Genomic DNA, 10,190 nt, shown 5'->3' with positions numbered 1-10,190 from the left:
CCTAGGTCTGATTGTACAAAGGAACTCTTTCTGTTTTTGCCATTTATGCCTACATCTATGGTGATATCCTGGTCAAGCATGAAATTAAGTCTATATAGATATTCAAATGGTTGTCAAAAAAGTAATGAGAAATTTGCCTTTTTAAAGAAGAAATTGCATCCTCCTCTGGTGTGAAGATGTGAGCCCTAAGCAGGGATTTCACTGCATCCCTCTCTTTAGCATGAGTGAACACAACAGATTGACTGCAATTTAAATAGGCAAAAGGCTAATAGGTGCAGTAGTCTGTGCAACCCCAAAGATCACCCTGTAGTAATGTCCTATTGTGAGTCTCAATCTACAAGGCATATAGCTGGCAGCTTCTTTTTTTTATTTTATTTTTTATATACATATAACTCATACAGTGGCAGCCTTGTGTGCTGTGTTTAGAGATGTTTAAGCAGCAGGCAGCAGTCATTGTGTTTTCAGCATTTGCTGACAGCAGTAACTCAAGTAGAACCTGCTCTATTTGACAACTCCCACATTATCATGCTGTTTTAGCAGAAATGGGTTGTGCTCAGTTAATGAGATCGAGCTCTAAAGTGTGAAAAAAGTCGTCCGGCAGTTAAGCGGCAATGAGGTGACAAGGCGGTGCGTTTGTGTGCACACAAGCATGTGCATTTAATTACAAGTACCTGAGGACATTATTTTAAGAAGCCCACTCGTTGGGTGGTGCATGAATTGTAAAGTACTGGTGACAACTGGATTACATGTTGTTTTGGAAGCAAAGGTCAGAGTGTTTTCTTGTCAGCAGTCATCCAGTAACAACCCCTGTGTACAAAAGCAGCATACTAACTTTGCTTAAAGTTCACATTTTTCTATTATTTTTTTATCAATCTGATACATTTTTGTGATGTTTTTACCTGATGCAGAAAAGGTGCACTTAAAGCCATGTGATGGATTTGGGGATTATTTTATTTTATTTTATTTTAAATTCCACATGTAATCCCATTAATCTTCTCTACTGTGTGCACCTCTGGCCTTGGATATGTTAATAGTACTAGTGGCACAGAAGCAGCCCCCGATTTCCATAATGAGAATAAGATGCAGGGTGATATGCAAAAATGTGTGAAATCTTATCAAATGGCAGCGAAGGTGGGGGGGATAAAATAGGTAGGCATGGCAGACAATAGAGGTAGATGTGTCTGCGTGGCTTTGAATGGAAGCCGATGCTTCAGTGCTGCCTCCTGGCTCAGCTTTCACTAGCCTCTACAGCACACATCACAGACTGCATGTTATCCACAGAGTCCTCATGGTGCCACTCTGTGCTGCAGAACCCTGCTTTGCTCTGCCAGGATAATCCCCACCCTACCTACTTACATCCCTGCAATCTGTGAAGACCCACAGTGGAGATGTGCTGGGAGGGAGGCTGTCTGTCCTCTGATGGTGAATCAAAGAGCCAGACGTGGTTCCTTGGCCACCACTGACTCCTATTCAACATGCTCTAATCAATCACTAATTTGAGGGATCACGCCTGTCTTTCTGTGTAATATTACCTTAATTATGACTGCGGCCTCCACAAGAAATGTTGTCTCCAGCTTGGTAGCTAAACTGTTTATAGAAGAAAGCAACTCCTTGACCTCTAAACTGGAAAGATTGGCTAAATTGGAGGCATTATACAGATAGAGAAGGGACAGCTTAGTAATATTGATTCTGTACTGTCCGGCTATCTGACTCTTTATAATCAATAACTCTTGAAGAATCGTTTCTATAGAATTTCTCCTACATGAGATTTTAAAATTCAGTCTAACAGTCGAAGCGCTTCTAGTGGGAGACTTTAACGTCTTGGCTCATCTGCAGCGTTCAATCTAGTGAGAAATCTTTCAACAAGTGAGAGCTCAAAATAATTTGACCTTCCTTGTGAATTCCATAAATTTTTAATAAAAGGCTTCTTGTTGGCTCTCACACACATTTGTTGTTAGTGCAGCTGCAGATATATTCTGGTTTACTTACAACCGGTTACGTTTACGGCCACATCTAACTACAGCCAACTGGCCAACATTTTATAGGCTGTTTAAAAACTTTATTTTAAAGTGTCGAATTAATATCTAAACTAAATATGCCCAAATAACTTACTGGTATAAAAAAAATATTCAGCGATGTCTCCAGTGTTGTGTGGGTGTGGTTAGAATGGATTTAATCAGCAAAGCTGGCAACACAAGCAAACAGCTCCACATCTGTCACTGCATGTTGATCCAGATGTAGCTAAAGAGATGGGCGTACAGAAGCACGTAACTGAGTTTCGCATATTTAAAATGGGTAAGAAAATCCTGCTTGAATTTAAAGAGAAGTCAGTAAAAAAAATCTTATGAATTTGGAAAATTTGGTTATAAAATAGAACTGTACACAAACAGATTTTTGATAAATTCGTGGAAGGACTTGGTGAACTCTTAAAGCACAGCTTGTGTTTGTGCTTTAACTGCTTCCTTTTTCCAGTAACTTTCTAGACATCTCAGAAGGATAAATGAATTTCTTTTCTGTTGGATACCCCCTCCCTCCCTCCCTCCTTCTCTCCTATCCAAAACACTTAGGACCTTTGTCCCAATGTGCCACTGTGAGGTAGTAGAGCTCTTTGCTGTAGTGGATGCCTTGTTTACTCAGCTATGCCCTTTGATTCTGGTAGCCATACAATCAATATGGACCCCACAATAGCTTCTCAGTATTTGTAGAGTGGCACAGAGTCCTTACCTCCTAACTGACCATTTTTATCCGGAACTTATAGTAGGAAAAAAATATCTAATCCCACACTCCATAAGCATATAGAATCTTTTTCCATCATGCTCATTTTTCCATCACCCAGCTGAGTGAGGTGTCAGTGTGATTACTGGCTCAGATCAATAGTCTGCTGTCGTTGAGGACTTGAATTGTTCGATTTGGACTGCATGCTCTTCACTCTGAGAGGGAGACGCTTTTGTTTTGATGGAGTTGAGAGTGATCGTGCATTTTGTACGTGGTAAGGGTGTAAGGTCATCACATTTCTGCTTTCAGAATACTTTCACCTGGAGATGAAAGCAGTGTTGCGCTAACTGGGGCTGCGTGACTGCAGAAGGTACTGTGTGACAACACAAGCTGAGTCTTTTTTTTGTACACAGTGGGTTTGACTGCATGGTAGCGCCATCGCGGGATGCAAACAAGTCAATCAAACAGCCAAGCAGGGGAGCCATGCCTGGAGAGGGGGGTGAGCCAGAATCAGGAGGGAATGGAAATCAAGGGAGTGAAAGAGAGCACATGAGGAGCTCTGCTTATTACAGCTGCACAGATGGTGCAGCAGATGAGATGGGAGGGATAGATGAGGAATGAAAGTAAGACAGGGAAAGGGAGAAATGGCAGCAAAGCTCGTGCTTGACAGTGTACATAAGGAGCTCCCAATTGGAAGACTTCCAAGGGAAATACTTAAATATTTATTGTGCTGTGGCCAGTTGGAAACTTTCTTTCTACCTCCAATTCGTCAGCAAGAAAAATGGCTGAGGAAACGCCGGTGAAATATTAATTTCATTGCAGCACTAAAGGTAGAAGGTATAGAGTGGCATACGGTGTAACATCCTGAGGGGGAGGGGGATGCCAGGGTTCAAACTCCACAGACGAGGAAGGGTCGAAGTAGTGCGGACACATGGGCAGTGGAGGAAGAGAAGGAAGGAAATTAAATTATTGGGAGGAGGATTTAGTGAAGCCCATGAGTCTGCAACTGCAGGGGAGACATATTTGAATAGCCCAGATTTTGTGCTTTGCAAGCTATTATTCCACACGCAGTCAATATTCACCCTGTCTGTCTCCCAGAGATAAATGCCAAAGTAATAAGAGCAAAAAGACATTTCACACGTGTATTTAAAAAGACGTATTAAACCAGCAATAAAGCTTCACACTACTCTACTTTCCCGTTTTTGATTGATTTTATACATTGAAATTTAGACCGAGCACAGTCTGGATAAGTGTTATTAAAGAAGATTTGATTCTAAATTATATGTCAATCAGCAATGAATAATGATAAGTGATTGTGCTTCTTTTAAAGCATATACAGTATGCGTTTCAGTAATCAGAGAATGCTCACAATTCATGATCTCAGCTCAGTGGAAGTGGAGGAAAAACTGAGCTTCTGGCACCTACTGTGTTACTTCCGATTCCCTTATGTTTTTTCTTAGCACCAAGTGTTCCTTCAGCATACATATGCTCACTGGAGTATTACTGAACGTATATCTGGTATATAGCACTTGCAAGCATGCATAAATTCACAGTAGACACTCCAGTAATTAAACTACAAACATGACACTTCCAAATGAATCTGTGTGGCAAAATTAGAATACTACATGTATATTTTAAGCACAAAGTATGTTATGATTATTGAGGTGAACTGGTCCTACTTAAAAAATATCAACAAAATTTACAAAGCCCACTGCACCTGAGCTACCAGTTAGACATTATCGTCAGGGTTTAAGCAGTGGTTTTTCTTCAATTGCCTGTTATTAATTATCACATGCAGTTGAGTTATTATCAAAGCCCTTGCTAATAAAAGTGAAACCACTGTACAGTTTATAACTAATTACCACCAAAATGGATTAATTAAAGTAAGATGCACCTTCATAAGACTTGCACATCCTGGGAAATCATTTGAACACTAATGCCCACTTCATAAAGTTACCAAATGAAGAGGTTTATTATTAAACTATATAACATATGGGTTATTAGATGAGATATTCCCACTCAGTGCCCCAGGCAATTTTTTTTTTTTGACCATTTTGTGTCAAGTTCTGTATGTGGAATTGATGCTCTTAAATGGGAAAACAAAAGGAATCACTGTTTCTTTTAGGGAATGACATTAATGCATTTCTTTTAAAAGCATAAGCATCTGTGAGACGCTGCTGTAGCTCACCTGGTTGAGCACGTGACCTACAGGTCACAGCAGGAGTCTGAGTCTGCACTCTGCCCCTGACCATTTGATTATACTCTCAAATAAATAAGCATTAAACATACAGCAGCAGACATGGGCGAAGGCTCTGTTAACTAGAATCATTTTCAAACATAAGATTTAGGGCTTGATGATAGTCAGGGATAGATTATACTTAATGCATTGTTATTCCATTTTTAGCAGTCTGCAGTAATAGTCTGGATCCTTTTAAAACGTTTGAACTGAGATGTTTAGATTCAGTAAATAAAGTTGATAGAACAGCAAATACTTCAAATTTGCAGCTGAACTTTGAAGAGAGACAGTTTTGACTGACTGACTGATGTTTACACTTTCAAGCTACAACCTGAAAATAACATTCTGTTGAAATTAATTCATCTGAAATCATGCTGACAATGTTGATTAAACACGTCAATTTACACCATGAATAATAGTAATCTTCACATTCTGACACAGCATATGTTCAAATCTAGTTTCTACAGGTCCTGACTCACAACTAAGTGATTCATTTTTATTTACTGATACATGACACGCACATTATTTCTACGTTACATAAAAACAGTTTCTTGGAGATTGTGAAAGTGAGATAATGGGATCAGAGGTTCTGCCAGGTTCTCCCAAACATGGTCATTACTATTCACCTAATTGATGACTGACTTTTTCACTTGGAAGTTCTCTAATCTGGAACTTCATCATTGATAATAACAATAGTATACCATTAATTGGCCTTCCATTGAATTTATGTTGTAGGAAGGAGCCTCCTTGTCATTTTCATCACTTACCAAAAAACTGAAAATTTCCCAAAAGCTGGAGTAGGGTGAGATGCACCATCAACACACTACGGAACCAAGAACTAAAGTTTTTATAGTCTGTTGAACTGAAAAAGTGCACCTTTAATGAGACAACAGTGGATAAAAACAGCAGGAAGAGTGGAAACGGAAGAAAAAAATAAGTGTCAGAACAAATTCAGAAACTCAGCATGTCTTCCTGTGCAGCAGCAAGTATTTTGTCGCTGATAAGTCAAATATGCAAATGTCAGTTTTAGGTTACTATGTTGTTTTTTTTTTTTTTGGAAGTCAAATGGAACCATTTTGAAAGTATGAAACTTGTGCCAAAGTTGAATACGGATTATTAAGAAAGCTTTAAGTTTGCAGTCACATGCACTGAAGGAATATTCATTTTAAAACATGCAGAAAAATACTAAAAACACAATCGTGTGTGTAGAATTTCCTATTAAATTAAAACTCATGTGCGAGTGTGGTGTGGGATAACTGAAATGACCCTTTGGTGACCTAAGACGATCCTCGTAGTGGTGGTGTTCTTTTCACGAGGGTCGGATGGACCCAGAGCAAAACCTCCTGAGAGGCATGCTGAGCAGCTCCTGGAGCTCAATTCCACTTTGGCTCATTATGAGCACAGGAGGTGGTGGATGTGAGTCACAGAACTGCAGCGTAGATCTGTCAGAGAAAAATCGGAACGGGGAGAGCAAACAGGACCAATTATTTGCACAGATTTTTATGTCTAAACATGCAAATCAAAAGTGGTCCTTCTGATTTAGTCTGGATTGCTACCATCTGATTTATGATTCCAACACATGAGCATACAGCATACCGGTGTACACATCCCTTATTTTTTGTCTTAGGCTGCACATTGTAATACCCGTTCCAGTCGTGTTAATCAGTATGCAGTTGCTTCTCTCTTTCTATTGTACCTGTTTATGAACAAACTAGATATCTGTAGTCGAGTGCAAGCTGTGTCATCCTGTGATTAACATGCACACATTGGCAAATTCTGTATTTGATGATGAAGCCAATTCATTCTCTCTGCATAAACAAAACAAAGGAGGCTCTTTTTGCCACTCTCTCCCTTTCCTATCCCCTTATTAGGAATGCGCACCATCTGAATATTCACGAAGGTCAGGTCAAGACCATATTTGTCCACTGGAGACCTGTTACGTCCCATTGGAAAGGAATAATAAAAAGAAACCAATTTCCTCTTTTGTCAAAGCCGTGTGAACCATGTAATCAGCAAATCCTTCCAGAACAGCCTTCAGGAGGGAAAGAAAAGAGGATTTCATTTTAAGGAAATATTGGAGCTTCACAGCTTTTATTGTGTTTGACTGTCATCTATTCTAAATGGAAAATTTGCTGGGTCTTATGATATATTATACCCCAGCGTGCCATTCACTGCTGCATCTTGGTGATTTTTTTTTTTCTCTTTTTGTCTTGTCCACAAGGAAATAGCCCTCGGTTCATTTCATCTACTTTAATATCTGATATGCTGATGCAGATTTAGAAAAAAAAGCTATATTCTTATCAGATGTCATCTTGTCAATTTAAAAAGTCAGCAGAAAGGAGGTGAGCAAAAATGACTTTTAATAATTAATAGCATGCGATGGCAAAGATTCTGTGTTAGTGTTTGAGGCAAGCATTTCTCGGTGGGTGTGGGCTCGAGAATCGGTGCAAACGTTGTCCCAGGTGTTGTTCTACCAGATGGGCTTAGGATGCAATGATAATATATTCCCCAAGCGTTGGCTCTGGCTTTGAAAAATGCTGGTGCTGGGAGAAGATGGCCTTATGCTGTTTGAAAGGCAAGCCGCAGGGGGGACAGATGCTCTGATATTCCAGCAGGAGTGTAGCTGCGGGGCCTCATGGTTGTTCTCTGCCTAGCAGGGGGAAGATCGTTTGAGTCACGCCTACGCTGCTCAACGGGAGAAGCCGGGGAAAATGGCAGGCGGTGAGCAGTGGCATGCCTCTCGGGTCACGTTGCTGAATTTACCAATGAGAGCAAAACGGGAAGAACTGATCACAGCCTGTACTACATAATTCAGACAATGTTAGGGAGGATGTGTGTGTTGCTCAGTACTTTCAAATGTACAATAAACGCAAATGGTTTTTGGCTTTTGACCCTTCAAAACGACAACAAAGTAATTAGTTTCATTAGAGGCCAGTTAGATCTGAGGAGACATGAAGAGGCGGAGTGGAAACTCAAGCCTATTAATTAGTTTACCACTGCTGACACTGTGAATCTCTTAATTGCTTAACAAAGTAAAATTCTCAGTGGAATAGATATTCTCAGTAGTTCATATTTTACTAAACCACACAAGTCCAACCTGGGAAAACCGCCCATCCAGAGTGAGCTTTTCCCTCACATCACATAATTATACAGAGTTCAAAGTCTCGTTTCTTGTAATAGTTTCACAATATTGGTCCCAGTTCATCTCTTTTGAAGTATCAAGTTTAATTTTCATTATGTTACAATAAATGAGCCAGGATTTGAAAAGTGAAGGAAAAATGTCTATGACTAGCATCAGATCAGTGCGCGCAAGTTTAATCAGCTGACGGATTTTCAGAATCAGCTGTCGCTAATCGAGTTAGACAGCTTCTCGGGGCCCGTAAATCTCAGTCTCGGGGAAAAACGGACCGATTGTGGTTATGGAACTGCACGCGGCCGCTTAGGCAGAAGACGAGCTGCAGTGAGAGAGACCTTTTTTTTTTTTTTGAGACAGCACCTAAATACAGGTTGTCAACAGAATAATGTGAGCGCCTTAGAAATGGGCACCAAGGTTAGGTTGAACGCCAATTAGCAAAATGTATTAGCTACAGAAAAAGTGTGACAGGTGCAGTCAGGACAGTTTTTTTTTTTTTTTTTTTTAAATTTATTTATTTTTTTATGCATATTGGAAGGACTGCATTACAACTTGTTGATTCTTGGCAGTGTTTAGCTTTTTTTGGTATTAGAAGCAGGTTGGTCTTGGGAGGCATTAAACTGGTGCATATTTGTGCAGATGGGACACATGTGGATTCAGGATTTGTGTTCATATTGTCTGCTGTGTATGAAGCAGAAATCTCCAGTGTTGAAAAATTAAGGGATGTAACAGCTGTGCTGATATATGTAGCTGCTGACTGTCTGCTTGGCTTCACCTCGGCTAATTTGAGTCATTAAAATTTACTTTTTAGAGCATTTATTGAATTAAACTCCACGCCGATAACTGGTCCAAGAAGTCTGTGCTTCAGTTTTGATGAATTCAAAGTAAAAAAAACCCAAAACAAGTCTGTAATCAGGCCTGTCTCAAAGAGTGGCCAGAAAAAGAGCATGCTTTATTTTTCCCAAGCAGGGCAAATTCCGAGCATGAGCCCTCTGTCCATGTGTCAGCACCAACACTGGTCTATGAACAGTGAAGAGCAAAAACTAAAGTTTAGGTGTGCGAGTTTCCAGAGGCGCACACACACCTGTCAGTAAGAATTTATAAATGAGACAATGAATGTTTCCTAATCCTGATCTATCAAAATGCTAACAGGAGCTGAAGTTGTTGTTTCCTGCTTCTAGCTGTTTCAGTTTATTACACTGCAACTTCATAGGATCCATGTATGATTCACAACTTTGATACAAAGAGGATCAGTCAGGAACAGAAATCCAAAATCAACTAAAACTAAGTTTAAAAACTAAAATATTAGTAAACAGCAGATAGAACAATGTTTATTTCACTATTAGAAAAGATTAGTCTGTATATGTGTAATGATTACTGTATCATTATAGTTCACATGAATCATGCATGCAAACTATCATCTGCTGTGACCTTGTTACTGTTTAAATAAAGTTGCCATAACTAGCATTGCACTATAAATGCACTGCCAAAGCACTCGGGTATAAAATACACAGTGATTAATATAAATAACTAAAATAGGTATATATTATTTGTACACAGTATTTAGATGCATCATGTCGTTTACTAAAAACAGCAGCAATGACTACATGCAAATGTTATTTTTGTGAACACAGACTATAGACTACTGATAATTAACAAATTACTTGGAGTTTTATTGTGTTGCAGGACAAATGGCTTTACACAAATATTTCCCCCCTCTTAAATATATATGACACCTCTGGGCTACTCAAAATCTGCGGGCGGTACACTGTCTATCCACGCATCATGAAAGCCAAACTCAAATTGCATCAAAGAACATGGGTACTGACAAGTTGGGATTTACAGATATTGCTCCCATGGTAGGATTGTTTCTAATGGGGGATTTAGGGCTCGAATGATCTCTTACATTGACTGACAATGGAGACTGAAGGCAAAACATTTCCCCAAATCATCTGCAGCATATTCTAAATCCTCCTCAAGTGGGCAGAGCACTCAGTTCAAGGTGAAAGTCGGGCGATTACAATCGCACCCGTTTGGTTTCCAGGACAAAATAGAGGCAGCTCTTAGAGAAGACACGTCCCCGTATTGTTCCTTTCTGGCCTCGCT

The sequence above is a fragment of the Aulonocara sp. 'chitande type north' Nkhata Bay genome, linkage group LG14, assembly GCF_057382095.1.
Source record: "Aulonocara sp. 'chitande type north' Nkhata Bay isolate Kocher_YH1m ecotype deep benthic linkage group LG14, A_spYH_male_GT1.1, whole genome shotgun sequence".
NCBI lineage: Eukaryota > Metazoa > Chordata > Actinopteri > Cichliformes > Cichlidae > Aulonocara > Aulonocara sp. 'chitande type north' Nkhata Bay.
The sequence above is the reverse complement of the archived record's forward strand: the minus strand, read 5'-3'. Positions refer to the sequence as shown.